General features: G+C 46.7%; 1 long non-coding RNA gene across 1 annotated transcript; it reads right to left on the reverse strand.

Moving 5' to 3' along the window:
- Positions 1-233: 233 nt before the first annotated feature.
- Positions 234-14,505, reverse strand: LOC113251675 (uncharacterized). Its single transcript, XR_003314584.4, has 5 exons — positions 14,259-14,505; positions 11,908-12,020; positions 5,997-6,539; positions 3,195-3,289; positions 234-2,759 (listed from the first exon to the last, which is right to left on the reverse strand). It is a non-coding gene; the product is annotated as an uncharacterized LOC113251675 (long non-coding RNA).
- Positions 14,506-14,733: the final 228 nt, after the last annotated feature.

Genomic DNA, 14,733 nt, shown 5'->3' on the forward strand with positions numbered 1-14,733 from the left:
ACTCTCTGTAAGAGACTGTCCACTCCCAGGAGAGTGGTCAGCAGAGGGCGGCACCTAAGCACCTAGGTTCCCTCACTCGTTCACTCGCTCATTTGTCTTCTCGTTAATTCCAAATGGGCTGGGGATTCGATGGCGTACAATGAAATAGCAAATGACAGGGGTTAAATTTATAAATGATAGAAAACCAGAAAACAATTTAATTATAAAAACCTGACTTCAGGATAGTTGGAATAGAATTCTAATTTTTTATTATAGACGTATAGAGTGTATATATGATTATCACATTTATTGCATGAACGTGTGATTTTATATATGTAAATAACACACATGTTACATACGAGATGATGTTAACTCTAAAGGTCTATACTCATTAGCCAGCGATCATAGACTATTACTTCAAGATTTTTCTCAACCAGGGCATTCTGTGATGCTTCTAAATCTTTGATTTATTTACTCTGTGAGATAAGAAAAGTTAAACAACTTCATCATATTTTATGCTGATTTTGTCCTAAGCTTAGCAGGTAAGAGAAAACATGCTTTGTACTTATTCGGAGACCTGACACCAGCTTCAATGCTTGGGAGGGAAAGGATCTTTGTTCAGGAAGTTACTGACTGGACAATTAACATGTGGAAACCATACCAAACAGTACGTGAAAATGCTAAGTTCCTGTTGAATTTCCAAAGGGTGGAGGCTCCTTCTTACAAGACCGTGACAACTCTTGCTGATGGAGTAAATGGGATCATTATATTTCAGTCTCCAGGTAATGATCAGAAATGAAGCTTTGTGAATTCCTTCCTAATGGGGCCACCTGTCACCCTTCAGTCTTTGTGTATAATGGCGTTTTGTTTCTGAAGACCGGGGCCCCAGTTTAGCTCTTCCAAATGTTAGGGACCATGTCCCGACTTCCCCTTGTCTTACTATGATGAATAGATATATTTTCAGCCAGTTATCCACCCTCCACCCAACACGTGATCCCGCATGTCCAGAGAGCCTGTGGCAGGTATGTAAGACTATAGCAAAGCCAGCTGTTCCCCCGTCATTGTTTGCTCATGGGCGGACTGATTGCTGAGACACCCGTGTGGGTGTGTGTGTGGGGGGGTGGGCTTCAGATGGTGGTTTACTCACCACAGCCACCCCCCCCATTCCCTTCCCCTCCCTGTCTCCTGCTGCCAGCTGCTCTGGGCTGGTGGCGGCTGCTGCAGGCTGTTCCAGAAACTCCAGGCATTGGGGCTCCTGGTGCCTTGCTTAGGGCCTCAGCCAGAATGCCCGCCCCACATCTTTTCTACGGACAGCTTGGCTCTGTGCTCTCAAGGCTTTTCCTCGGAGTCTTGACAGGGAATGCTACTTAGCTCTGAGGCCACTTGTGTGACCCACAGGCTCTTAGGCGTTGGGCTGTCTGCGGATCTCTGGTCAATGATCCAAGGCTTATCTCTACCAGGGCATTCTGTGACAGCCCTGTTGTCACTGTGGGTCCGTTTGATGGGTCAGAGAGGAAGAGCTAAACTACCTCCCCATAGGTTGTGCCCATGTTGTCCTCGGCTTATCAGGAAATAGAAAACATGCTTTGATTTGCCCCGACGCAGACCCTTTGCACAGCACATTACTTACTGCATGATTAACATGTGGCAACTGTACCAAACTGTGTGAAAATGGTAAGTTCGCACTGAATTTCCAGAGGGCAGAGAGAGGCTCATTCTTCTCATTCAAACAGGAGCTGGCATTGTCTGGTTCAGTAACGGCTTCAAATGGCAGACGTTCTTCCAGAGCAAGGGGGCCTCCCCATGGTGCGGCCCGTGCGTTGTCGTTCCTGCCCTTTCAGAGACGCAGGTGTGTGGGCGGAGGACCAGGCAGGTCCTCATATATGGGGATTTGCTGCTTTATAACCACAGCACGGTGCTGTCGGTGTATTTTCTCTTCCTTATGATTTCGTAACAGCATTTTCTTTCCTCTAGCTTACTTATATCTATACTTACATATGTAATACATGTAACATACAAAATACATGTCAATTGACTATTTATGTTATTTGTAAGGCTTCCAGTCAACAGTTCGCCATTAGTAGTTAAGTTTTGGGGGAAGCAAAAGCTATACATGGATTTTCGACTGCATGGATGGTAGGGTCAGCACCCCCAAACCCCACATTGTCCAAGGGCTAACTATACTTTCATTAGGTCATGTCTCATGTTTGATTGTCTAAAACAAGGGGAAATAACCTTGAAAGTCTTTTACATTTGCGTGATGATACTTTCTCATTTGAATGAGAAGTGAGTTTTGGGGCTTGGGAGTGAGGGTGGAAAATACCCTTTGAGTCTAGGTGTTGGCCATCAAGAGTCCCAGATGCTTTCCTTACCTCGGGAATTACAGTCCTGTAGGTCTGTATGGGTTGGGGACCACAACACTACGGGGAAATATAATTTCACGCTAATTAGGACTTCTTACAACCCACTTCCTGATGCAAATTGTGCTCAGTAATCAAAAGCATTCACTCCTAATGGAGAAAGATCTTCAATCCTTTCTTCTATCACCAAAAGACTTCCCTGCTGCAAGCTGAACGTAGAGCCAGTGGGTGCCAAATTGACATCTTAACCTATTTAAGCCTTAAATTCTCTTGCAAGTGATGCTTCTTCAGAAACATACCCGACCTTCCCTTCCCTTCCCCCAGCTGGACAAGACACCGTCGGGCCAGTCCCTGGGTGGCTGAACTGCCCTCCTCCTTTAGCAGGTGGTGTGATTTTGACCACAGCCCCCAAGTTGACACCTGTTGAAATAATATTGGAACCACATTTGTAACTAATCGCAACCAAGATGTCAACTCAATTAATCTGACAATAGGACAGCCCTGGAGACTCCGTTCAGGCCCAGGCTGATGCTTCCAGTCAAGTCCAGGCTTGTTGTCTATTATCTAACAAGCCCAGGACAAAATTAACACTAAATACAAGGTAATTTAATTAACTCCTCCTATCCCAGCAGGCAGGTCCCAGCACCCCGGGTGCCCCAGGCCTTCTAGCCAGCAAAAGAGTGTTGCACCCCAGCGAGTACACACTTAGGTTGTGCTTTCATTATTTTAAGTGGGTGATTTGCAACTAAGGTTCTCCATGAAATTCCTTAGAGCACTAAAGCAAAAGCATAGCCTTTTCTTCTCCTCCAGGACATGGCAATAAATTGTTTGAAAATCATTTGCAGGAAAACTTACCTTGTAAGAGTCAGGATTCTTCACCGAATGCGTGTGCTTCCTGGAGACAGGACAGAAAGTCAGAGACAGAGACCGAGACAAGAGAGCTGAAGACCCTGCTTTAAAAGAAACAAGAAGAAGACAGTCTGAAAGGCTCAAAAAAAAAAAAAAAAAGTATAATAAATATATGAAAAAATACACTTTGCAAAATGGTTTTATTATAAAGACCTTCCTTAGGGGACACAAAGGCCTCTTTTATTTCCTAATTTCAACAAAGCTCACCCTCGACTTCCTCATCCCCAGCAAACTGAACATCGATCTATTTAATTATTCTTCCCATTTTCCTGCTCTCCAATATTGAGCCGACACAAAGGACATGAAGCAACAGGTTATGAGCGTTATGAAAGCGAATCATGACTCTTCGGTCTGTAAAGGTGAAGCAGACAAGCTGAAAAGGCCAGTGGGGAAAACGAGGCATCTTTTGGCTGTCAACGTTAGCAAGCTGAGCCCGTAACTTGTAAACAGATTGCCCCTGGAGGTCATGGGGGAGAATGTGGGCCTTTCATGGATGGCCGTGGAGTATGGGACAGTTTGCTGGAAACCAGGCCCCTGTTCTCACCCGGGCCTCCTGGGGTGACAACCCATGCTGATGCTGGCTGGGGCTCTGCTGTGTGGCTTTTCTCCACGTGAAACCAATTAGATTGGGCTCCAAAGTGATAAGGAGGTTGACGCACGTATTCAAATGTAGATGAAGAGAGATATCTGGGTCAGGGATACCAGGTCAATAAAAGCCTGCAGACCTCATTAAAAGGCAGATCAGCAGGAAGGACTGAAATCATTAAATATGTTAATTTGCAGCGAGGAAAGGAAAACTTTGGGAGAAGCCAGTGGCTGCGTTTATATCTTGGCTGCCTGGGTTCTCTGCTTGGGCAACCTGGTGCAGAGGGTTGGAGCACATGACCTATAGTTCGCCTTGATGCCATTTACTTGGTAACTCAGGACTCTGGACACATTAAGAAGGTGCTTTTCAGCCAGGGCTGCACATTAAAATTACCTAGGGACCTTTTAAACATCCCAGTGCTCAGGTCCGTGCCAGACCAATTCAATCAACCTCTCTGGGGGAATCCAGGAATCAGCATTTGTTAAAGATCTCCAGGGGATTCCAATATATGGCCAAGACCGAGGACCATCAAACTCTCATTCTTTCTAATAAATAGGAACTAGAGACACCTAAACACTCCCACCCGCCCCAACTCCACCATTTTGAGAAGAGCTGGAACGTTTGAATGGGGAAGGATCAAACCAGTTGCTCAACTTCACATCTCACTTTCCATTTCCTGGAAAATGGCTCAGGAAAAATTTGAACTGGTGACAGATCGTGGGTATAGCTAACAATAAGTTACCAGGGCCCTAAAGCTGCCCCTTTGCTTTCTGCTGGACAGAGCTGCAGACCGCAGCATGGGCCATCCCAGCTGGTGGGTAAGGCATGGGCTGTTGGAGGACATAGGGCTACATCTCTTTACTTCTCAGACTGGTGCTCCCAGCCCTTAGTGAAACATGGGCTGCTCTACCAGCCCCGTGTCCTTTGCAGAACCACTATCATGGCTTACATGGCCCCTGGACCTCCCTTCAGGAGGATGAGAAAATGGTGGCCCCTAAAAAACACTCACCACGGAAAGTGGGCAAAAGTGAGCTGCTCTTCTAGGCAAAGCACCTCGTATTGAACAGTGTTCTCCTCAAAGTTCATACCCTTCCAGGAACCTGAGAATCTGACCTTACTTGGAAGTAGGGTTGTTACAAAGGTACTGAGATAGGAATGAGGTCATACTGGAGTAGGGAGGGCCCTTAATCCAGTGTAACTAGTGTCCTTATAAGAAGAGGTGCCGAGAGACACACGGGGATAAAGCCGTGTGCGTGAGTCCGCTAGGGCTGGCATAGCAAAATATCAGAGCCTGGGGGCCCAAACAACGGAATTTTGTCTTCTCACAATTCTGGGAGTGGGAAGTCTAAGATCAGGATGTTGGCAGGTTTAGTCTCGTGGGCCTCTCTTCTCGGCTCACAGAGGGCTGCCTTCTTACGTGTGTCCCCTCATGTGGTCGTCTTTGCCTGTTTATTTGGGGGGGGGTGTCCTAATCTCCTTTTCTAGGCATATTGGACCAGGCCTCACCCGAATGGCCCCATTTTTACTCGAATGCCTTTTGACAGGCTCTATCTCCAATTATAATCACGTTTTGAGGTACTGGGGGGACACAACTCATCCCATAACTCCAGTGACAACAGAGGCAGAGATTAGAGTGACATGTCTAGAAGCCAAGGAACTCTAAGGATTGCCAGGAACCGCGAGAGGCTGGGAATGGGCGAGGGAGGATCCTTGCGCAGGGCATTCAAAGGAAGCGTGGACCTGCTCACACGTTGAATTTGGGCTTTCAGTCTCTGCAACTGGGAGAGAATACCTTTCTGTTGTTTCAAGCCCCCCAGTTTGGGACCATCTGTTACAGCAGCCCCAGAAAACAGAAAAGCTTCTCTTCTGCTTTTTCCTCTGTCTACAACAGGATTTGAATGTCTAGACACAGTAAAAACTCACGCCGGCCCAGCAAGCTCGTGTTGTCGCCATAGACCACAGCACAGGGCCCCAGGAGACTCTCCTACTGCTGGGTCACCGTCACTGCCACACTCGCCACACTTCCCAGAGGGGAGCCTGGGGAACGGCAGAGGTGGGAGGGGCAGAGCTAATGTGGGGTCAGGGCGAGGAGCAAGGTCTCCTCTCAGTTCTCACTTTTTCCTGAGGAGTGGTCCTCTGAGCACAGTCCTGGCTGCACATACCCCACGTGAAGGTCTTCCTGGGTCCTGCCCTCATCCTGGGACTGGGACAACTGTAATGAAGATCTCTTGCTTGCTCATGGGCCTTGGCAGCTGGCCCAACCCAAGCTCCTGTGGGAGGAGCGACCACAGTCAGCAAGGCCCTGTGTGGGCAGAAAGCGCTGGGGCCAGGCAGTAGCAGGACTGAACCGGTCAGCATGTGGACCCACATCATTCAGCGGGTGAATTGACAGAGGGAGCTTGGTACGCTCCCCTCCTCCCCACCTCCCATGGTGCAGGCCAGCTGACCGGCTTCGGCAACCCCGCCAGGGTGCGGGTCACGCAAGCACTGGAGAGGGGAGTGGGCTCACAAAGACCACACAGGGAACGTGGCTCCGGAAGGAACTTGAGCGCAAACCACAGAGTGCAGTGAGAACCCCCGGATGGTTCAGTCTCTCCTGCGGGGCTTTCAAGTTGCTGAAGGCTGTGCCTTCGGGCCTCTGGTTTCCTCAAAGCCATCTCTGTAGCTCTGGGTTCGTCTGCGGTGGACCAGCTGCCCATCACCTGCTGAATGAACAAAGGAACGAATGGGTGTAACCCGGGAAGCCGAGAGGCAGAAAAGCAGCCCCTGTAAGGCATTTTGCACAGTAGGAAGTCAGCAGCCCTATTCTGCTCCTGGCTGTGTCCGCCCCCTGTGGGGCTTTGGAGCCGACCCCTCCCCTCCAGGTCTCAGGGAAGGGAGGGAATTAGGGTGCAGGCCCTCCAAAAGTCTATGGCTTGGTCACTTTTCTTTGCTCAGTGAAGGTCGCGGGAGGATGCCTTTCTTCTGTTGCTTGCTTTTGGCTCCTGACATGTGGAAATCAGGCCCTTGTAGCCTCTCTGCAAGGAAGTGGGGCCCCAGGGGGGAGCCCAGGCAGCCCCAGCAGTCACTCTTCTAGGTATCTTCAAATAATGAGGAAATAGAAGGTTGCACAGAACCCGGAGCCCGGGGACTGGGTTTAAGAATGATTTGTAAATGCAGGAGGAAGGGAGAGAGGGAACAGAGGAGGGGAGGGGAGGGGCCCCGAAGTGGAGAGCGGCTCCCATTAGATCAGCGACAGGCAGCCTTTCTCCCTGGCAGGAAGCACCCCAGCAGGTGATGAGTGACAAGAAGCCGCTGAGAGGTGCTCACTTTTTCAAAGGGAAAATGCAATTTGTAAACAATCAACATCTTAACAAGCTGTAAACAACGGCCGACTTCCAGCAGATTGACTGATGCCTGAGTGACTAAAATTCACAATGTTTTTCCAAACCAGCTTTTTTCATGTGTGGCCTGGTATTCATTAGGACCCCAGGTCCCCTCAGCTTCTAACCTAGTGATGCGGGGCTGGGGGCCAAGCACTTGCCCCCCCACCCCGTGGGTGCGGGCCCAGAGCCGGTCCCTCCCGTCTCCCTCCCGTCTCCTCCCCTTCCTCCCCAGGGCTGGCCTCAGAACCCGTGGCACAGGATATGTTTGTTTTGTTTTAAAATTCTAGTGTTTCAAAAATCACCCATCGTTTATCACTCATCTTAGATGAGCAATTGTAGGTCGATGCCCGCTGGAGGCTTTCCTCCCAACTCCTCCTCCCCACCCCTCCCCTGCCCTCCCAACAGCTCCCTCCACCCCCACCTCCGGGGAAATCAAGAAAAACAAGATTCTACTTGTCCAGGCCCTCAGAGACTCCTCAGAATTGCTGGAATCGTCACAATAAGTGGTAGTAATAGAACCATATACAGGACCGTAGATACAAACTGCTCGGCGGAGTGGCAAAAAATAATGAAGTAATTAGGTGAACTATTATCAGCACCTGTGACTGATTGGTACAAGCACATTTCTGGCTTTATTATATTATTATTTGTCAGGAACAATAAGCAGATTCTGATGTTGCGTCATTTCTGGCCCCGCACCCGGCTTCCCTCTCCCAAGGGCCCCGCTCACCCCAACGTGCGAGCCCAGGATGGGGAAACAAGAGTCCTGCTTCCCAGCCCATTAGGGTTAATGCCGCCTTAATTAGCCATTGACATGACTCCTAACAGGTGCTATTTAACGCTCCGTTTTTAGGCAAAGCGTGCGTCCTGCAGACAGACCTGACCCCGAAACCATTCAAATGCTCCACCTGTCATCTTGTGCCCGGCAGAGTGCCCTTCCTCCTAGTGGGGACTCAGAAGTGCCCACTTGCCAGTAATAATAATAATTTGGGGATGATAATAAGAGTTAACACTTAAGAGTGTCCCTACATGCCAGGCCCTTTCTAAGCATTGTATATATATATATTGACTTACTTAGCCCTTGAGATAGATACTGCTCCCCGCCCCTTTGAAAGATGGGGAAACTGAGGCACGGAGAAGTTGAGTGACTCAGCCAAGGTCACAGAGCCGAGACTCCACTCCAGGGAGTTTGGCCACAAAGCACACACTCTTAATCGTCCGTCCACTGCTCTTGCTCAGAGGATTCCTTTCGGGACTATGGACCACGGGAGGCCCATCAGCGTGTCTGGCATGGGCTGGGCACCGAGAGGGAGGGGGAAAAGTGGAAAAAGGGTCCTGCTGAAAACCAAGGCAAGAAAGCAGTTTCTCAGAGACTGGCCAACAGACATGGGAGACCACCGCCTCCGTTAGCAGGGCAGGTATACGTCCAGGTCCAACCGGCATGCTTAGTGAGGCACGGCTCAGACTTCCCACCACCAGCTAGAGAAACGTGTGAGGTTTGCGGGATGAATCCCTTCTCTGAGAGCCACAGAGGCACTCGGGCTTCTCCCGGGCTTCCTGCCACCAAGAACCTCTTGGGCTCCGCAACACTGGACTGGCTTGTTATCTTAAGGATTTAATTCTTAAACCAGTTGAGTTTGATGAACTGCTAGCCAGGTGATTCCGTTTTGCAAGTTCCGCTCCGGGGGGAGGCAGAGTCATTCGCCCCCCCCCATGCTAGTTGCCATCCTGGTGGAACGAAATGGAGTGGTGGGCCTTGCTGGGTGACCTCAGATGAGTTACCCAACCTCTTTGGACCTCAACTTTCCGATCTGTAAAATGGGAATAATGATCCCACCTTCCTCATAGCCCGATTATGGGAATTAAATGTTAATGTCTTATTACTCTTATCACGTGCAAAGGCAGATTGTGAGGCTTAGGAATCTTAAGCTTTGGGCCTTGCACATTCTCTCCCACACACTACTGTCTTTTGTATTCATCATTATGTCTATTTTTCTTACAGAGGGTCGCAGACTGTATAAGCCTCAGGCCCCTCCCAACTTGGATCCACCTGTGATTATCTAGGAAAGGAAGTGTTTTGTTTGCAAAGCAGATACCGTCCTACCTAGCTCAAAAACGTGAAGCGTCTAGGTCTTGCCCCTGAAAACATGGGAGAAGGACCCGCCTTTGTGGGCAGGGACAGACATTTCTTTCTAAGAAGATAAGAAGCCACAGAGGACAGCAGATGCTAGGTTCACTATAGAGTGACCACCTCGGCCTGGTTTGCCAGACACTGTGTCAGTTTTAATGCCCAAAGCACCAAGTCCCAGAAACCCCCTGGACAGATCGGGATGCTGGGTCACCTTCCTTGTTGAGGACAGAAGCATGTTGCTGTCGTTCACCACAGAGCAGCCAGGCAGCTGAGTGCTGGGTGCCTCGTAGGTGCCCATAAACTCTTTGTGGAATACGCGGTGGTCTGATGGGCTTGAGGAGGAAGAGTGCACCATGATCTGGGGCGGGCAGGCAGATTTCACGGAAATCCAGTGTAAACACCAAGTCTGCGGTGGGGAAGATGGATCAGGAAACTACCATTATTGGGGGAGACGGTTATGGAATGGGACGTGTGCTCTGACCTCGGAGAGTTTCTGTGTCCCTCCGTGTACCTGCTAACAGCCAGCAGGTCTTCCATTTCAGATCTCCACCTCGTCGTGTTCTCAGCTGAGGATCGACGCCTGTGTCTGGGCAGAACCCCGAATACGAGCTGGATCTGGCGGGGGGTAAATGGTGCCCCCAGCGGGGCTGCAGCGGGCTCTGGGCACGCGGGCGAGCTGCCCAGGCCCCGGTTCCCCACATGCTGTGTGGAGTCTTCCAATTACGCTGGGACTTAGAGATCAAACAGCCCAACTGTGCTTTACAATGAAAGAGGAGGTCTTAATTTTACTTTGTGCTACCCCCTCCAGCCAGACCGTGCAAAACAATGCATTTCATTGATGTCCCCTTGAGCCTCAAACCTTCCTGAAATCGTCTCCATCTATCCCAGCAACATCTCCTTAAAGCAGACAGGGGAGAGAGTCAGCTATTTTAAAGAACCGTAGGATTCCTGCTGGACCGCTCAGGACATCAGGGCAACCACAGATGGCTTTAAGCACCAATTCCCACCTTGCCACGGACAGAGAATTTTCAAATTCTTATTTATTTTTATTTTCAGGCATACTTAGAGGTGTAGTGTTGGCATGTGAGGAAAATCGTGTGCCTCGGCCCTTCGCCGAGCTGTGGCATAAACACAGGAGACTTGATCGAAAACAGGGAAGCCAGCAAAACACCAAAGGCTGGAATTTTGCAAATTGTATTTTTCTGCGCCCTCATGATACAGTTAGGAATTATACTGAGGCACAGCACAGCCAAAAATTAGTCTGATTTCCTTTTAAGTGATAATTGTCGGTTAATGGGTAAATACTCCAGAAAAATGCAATCACTTTGAACATTTAAGACTAAGGAAAGCAGAAAGGTTTGGGGGAAAAAATTCTTTGTAGACATCTAAATACATAGGCAACAATAGAGACCCAAGCCCACAAATCTGATTTGTTTTTACATATCAGTATTTTTTTCTCATACTTCTAGCTTTCAGACAATGGATTTTTTAAATTAAGGGTAATGCACAGAAGTGATGAAAAATGGCAGAATTTTTTGATTGTTGACTTCATCTGTATAATAATCAGGTTCTTCATGTTGCTACTTGTTCACAGCCTTTCCTAAAAATAAATGATAGGTACCTTACATTGATCAAGGCTTCCCTTAAAATAAATAGCCCTTTAACAAAGAAAGGAAAAGATACATGTTTGATATGTAGCTGAAGCTTTCTCGCAACGCAGAGATCAGGATGATAGTTCAAAAGGCAAATGCAAATAAATACCTTTTAGGCTGAGCACTGTACACCGAAAGCATATATTTATAACGGAAATGGATCTTAACACGAAAGGGAAATGATCTTGTAGGATTTTCTATTTTGGAACTAATATGCTTAATCATTTCTTATTTGATGGTTTTAAAAAGCAGTTCACATTCCTTTGAAAGCAGCATATTTCAAGCACTGTAAACACACTAGTGTAGAAAACTAGAAAGAAGCAAAATTACTTGGTCTGGGAGGTTCCTAAACAATTGGTCTTAATTTTAGTTGTTGACTCTCAAATATCAAATGTTCTTGCAACCATTCCCTTGTACCCGTACACTGCCTATTTAATGATTTCATGTGTGTGAAATTTACACCTAAATGATTTACTGTCTCACTCTGACTTGTCTTGAGGACATTTAAAGTTGATACACTGGAAGAAGAACTCGAAGTGTTCACTCTATTTTGGACTACTTGACACTGCAAATTTAAAGCTGGAGACACTTACCTTCCACTACTAATTTTGGATTTCTTAATTTCTTTTATGATAATAGCCCTAAATTAGAAAGTTGAATATCAGATTGCTGGTAATTGTGAAATGTGACATCGCAACCTAGTGCAAAACATCATGATTATGCACATGTGTAAGAATTAAGATGTCTTATGAATTAGCACCAAATGCTGGATAAAATTAGACACCTGCCACAGAATCTTCCCCCTGTGCAAATTTGGCAGTGTTAAGCAAGTACTCCCGGTTGAAGTCATGGCCAGATCATGGATTTCTGTACACAGTGAAAGTTCCTGTGGGGAAAATGTAGAGGGGAATGTTGCGCTACTTACCTTGCTTTATACCACATTGGTTGCAAGCAAAGTTTTCTCCAATTGCTTTCCAGTCTTGCTTATCAGGATCCAGAAAGAAACAGTTTCCCCGACCAGTTACTTCTTAGTTGTTCCTTAGGACACAGAGATTTTGGAAGATAATTTAGCATGCTTTCTTCAGTGTTTCCTCTCAATTTAAAGCCTTAAGGATGGACAGATGTACATTGGCGGCGCGACAGGCAGTGAAATTTGGAGCCGACAAGCTTGCTCCAAAAGCCTTTCCTATGGAATGAGCACAGTTTCACGTATTGCCACTAGATGGCGTATGACAACCATTTGTATGGGCCACACTCTGGCTGCCCATCTGTCGATAACTTAACCAAATGTGTCCTAAAACAATTCCTCCAAGACAACTTCACTATGAGATTATTATGATCATTTCAACCTTTATATAGAAATTTAAATGGTTCTGATTTATGTTTGGAAGTAGAAGAAATCCTCACTGGAAGAGAATATATCAGAAAGTGTACTGTTGCATTTGCTATGCTTCGTTAATAAACATTGGTGCTTACAGCTGAATTAAGACACAAATGTTAAATGTCAATGTGTATCCTACCCATTTATCTACCGATGCTTTGACACGCACTTATTAAACGTTTGTTGTATGCAAAATGTTACTTATGCTTCTAAAATATTGAGAGAACATTTTATTACCAGAAATTAATACAAATATTAGGAAACCATATGAGGCACTTTGTAAATTCTCTTCCCTCTTATAGCAAAACATAATGCCCGTTGCCTTAATAAATTGTAAACTCCTGTGAAGAAAATAAATTAATAAAATATACAAGCCTTGCAGTGGGGTCAGTTTTCTCTTTTGTGTCCTTTGTCACCAACTATAGGAACAAGATACTTCATGGCATAATTTTTTTTTTTTTAGTCTGTTTGCTGATAGGCTTTAATAATAACACTGGCTTTATTGCAAAGTCTTCAGGGGGACGTGAGAAGACCCCTTCAAAAGTTAGCTCCACACCTGTGGAGATAATCAAGGAATCTCTAAGATCCTCTCCACTTTTAAGAAGCAATGTTTTTTAAAAAAAATGAGCATTTGAATTTTTTCAAACCCTCTCAAACTAGGTGTGATATTGCTTCTAAGCCAGCCTCTAACCAAAAGAAAAGAATGGTCTCATTTTAGAGTTACTGGCTGTTTGTTTGAACTGAAGAATTAGTTGCATTTCAAAATAAAGACATGCCTAATGAAATGTTTAAAACATACAGAGCATTAAATTATAAGCAGATGGGAGTTGGGCGGGGGGAGGGGAGTTTGCTAGAGAGCTGAGACCAGGAAACCTGACAGCTTTGGGTTTTTCTCAACAATACAGAAGATGATTGTTTAAGCAACAGAAGATAAGAACACAACCCCTGAAAGATAAATCTTCCTTTCTTTTTCTTTCTTTCTTCCTTCCTTTCTTTCTTTCTTTCTTTCTTTCTTTCTTTCTTTCTTTCTTTCTTTTTCTTTCTTTCTTTCTTTCTTTCTTTCTTTCTTTCTTTCTTCCTTCCTTCCTTTCTTTCTTTCTCTCTCTCTCTCTCTCTCTTTCTTTCTTTCTTTCTTTCTTTCTTTCTTTCTTTCTTTCTTTCTTTCTTTCTTTCTTTCTTTCTCTTTTTAGATAACAACACACAAGAAGAGCCAGAAAGTAAGTCCGTGTGTATTATAAGCATTCAAAGAGATGGCCACTGTTGAAGGAAGGTAGATATTAACAGCGAGGCCTGGAAAAGGAACCGGGAAATTTGCAAGTGTGTCAAAGTAGCGAGAGGTCCTAGGAGATCGAAGAGGATCAGACAGGCCCAGAGTAAGTCACGGTTCAGGGTTTGGATTCTTCAGAAGAAAGTCAGACATCTCCCCGGCTGTTGTCTGGTCCCAGTTATTCATGAAACGCCTTCTCTCTTCCCTCCTCCTTGAAATTTATCATTTTAAAGCCTGCTCTATAGAGTTAAAAGATACTAGTTTGATGAGATGGAGTTTAGAACCTCTAAAAAAGAAGTTGAGCTAATAGGAGGAGTTCATAAACTGTGCAAATTGTCTGTTAAGTGGTACTTTCTGGTTCAACCAAATCCAGGAGAGTTTTATCTTGAATTTCTATCAGGCTGCATTCAGCAGGAGCTGGTTCCCTGGAAACGGGCATTTAGAAAAATGGAAAATCTGTGCTGCGTCTCTATCTTTCCTGGGTATACAATGGCAGTTTCGACCCATTTGAGCTGCCTGCCCAAACAGAGGCGCTGACTGTCTTCGACTGTGGGTTAATGAATGTAGGTCTAGAGATAAAGGAAAAAAACCCTCTAAGATTTTGTCTAATTTTTACAAGGCATCTCACCTTCCTAAGCTGTGTGTCTTCTTTGTCCTGGAGGTCTGCAGGGGAGAGGACAGCACTGCCGTGGCTCGCACCCGGGGCCACGGCCAGGCTCAGCCACAGCCAGGCTCCGAGGAAGGGCGCAGGGCATTTTCAGAATTGAAATCAGTTCTTGCTTTAATGGCAGAAAGAACACCCCGAAGATGAGTGTGGTGCACACACAGACACTGTGTCCAGGGAGGAATGAGCTGTCCTCGTTCCGTTCCCGGTAACACCCCGTCCCCCAGCCACTCTTCTGGGGCTGGCCTCCTGGCAGAGAGCACGGCTCTGCGCACTGACCGATTGTAGGGGAATCTTGCTTCTCTGGCACCATCTGCTGCCTCCGGGCCCCGCTAGAGCCTGCAGCTGGAGGCGCGAGCTATCGATTTCACTCTGCCTCGTGCCTTATTGAAACTCTCCTGACCACCTCTGCCGGGGGACAAGGGCCGTGTGTTCAGGA

Source organism: Ursus arctos, unplaced genomic scaffold (genome assembly GCF_023065955.2).
Source record: "Ursus arctos isolate Adak ecotype North America unplaced genomic scaffold, UrsArc2.0 scaffold_7, whole genome shotgun sequence".
NCBI classification, from domain to species: domain Eukaryota; kingdom Metazoa; phylum Chordata; class Mammalia; order Carnivora; family Ursidae; genus Ursus; species Ursus arctos.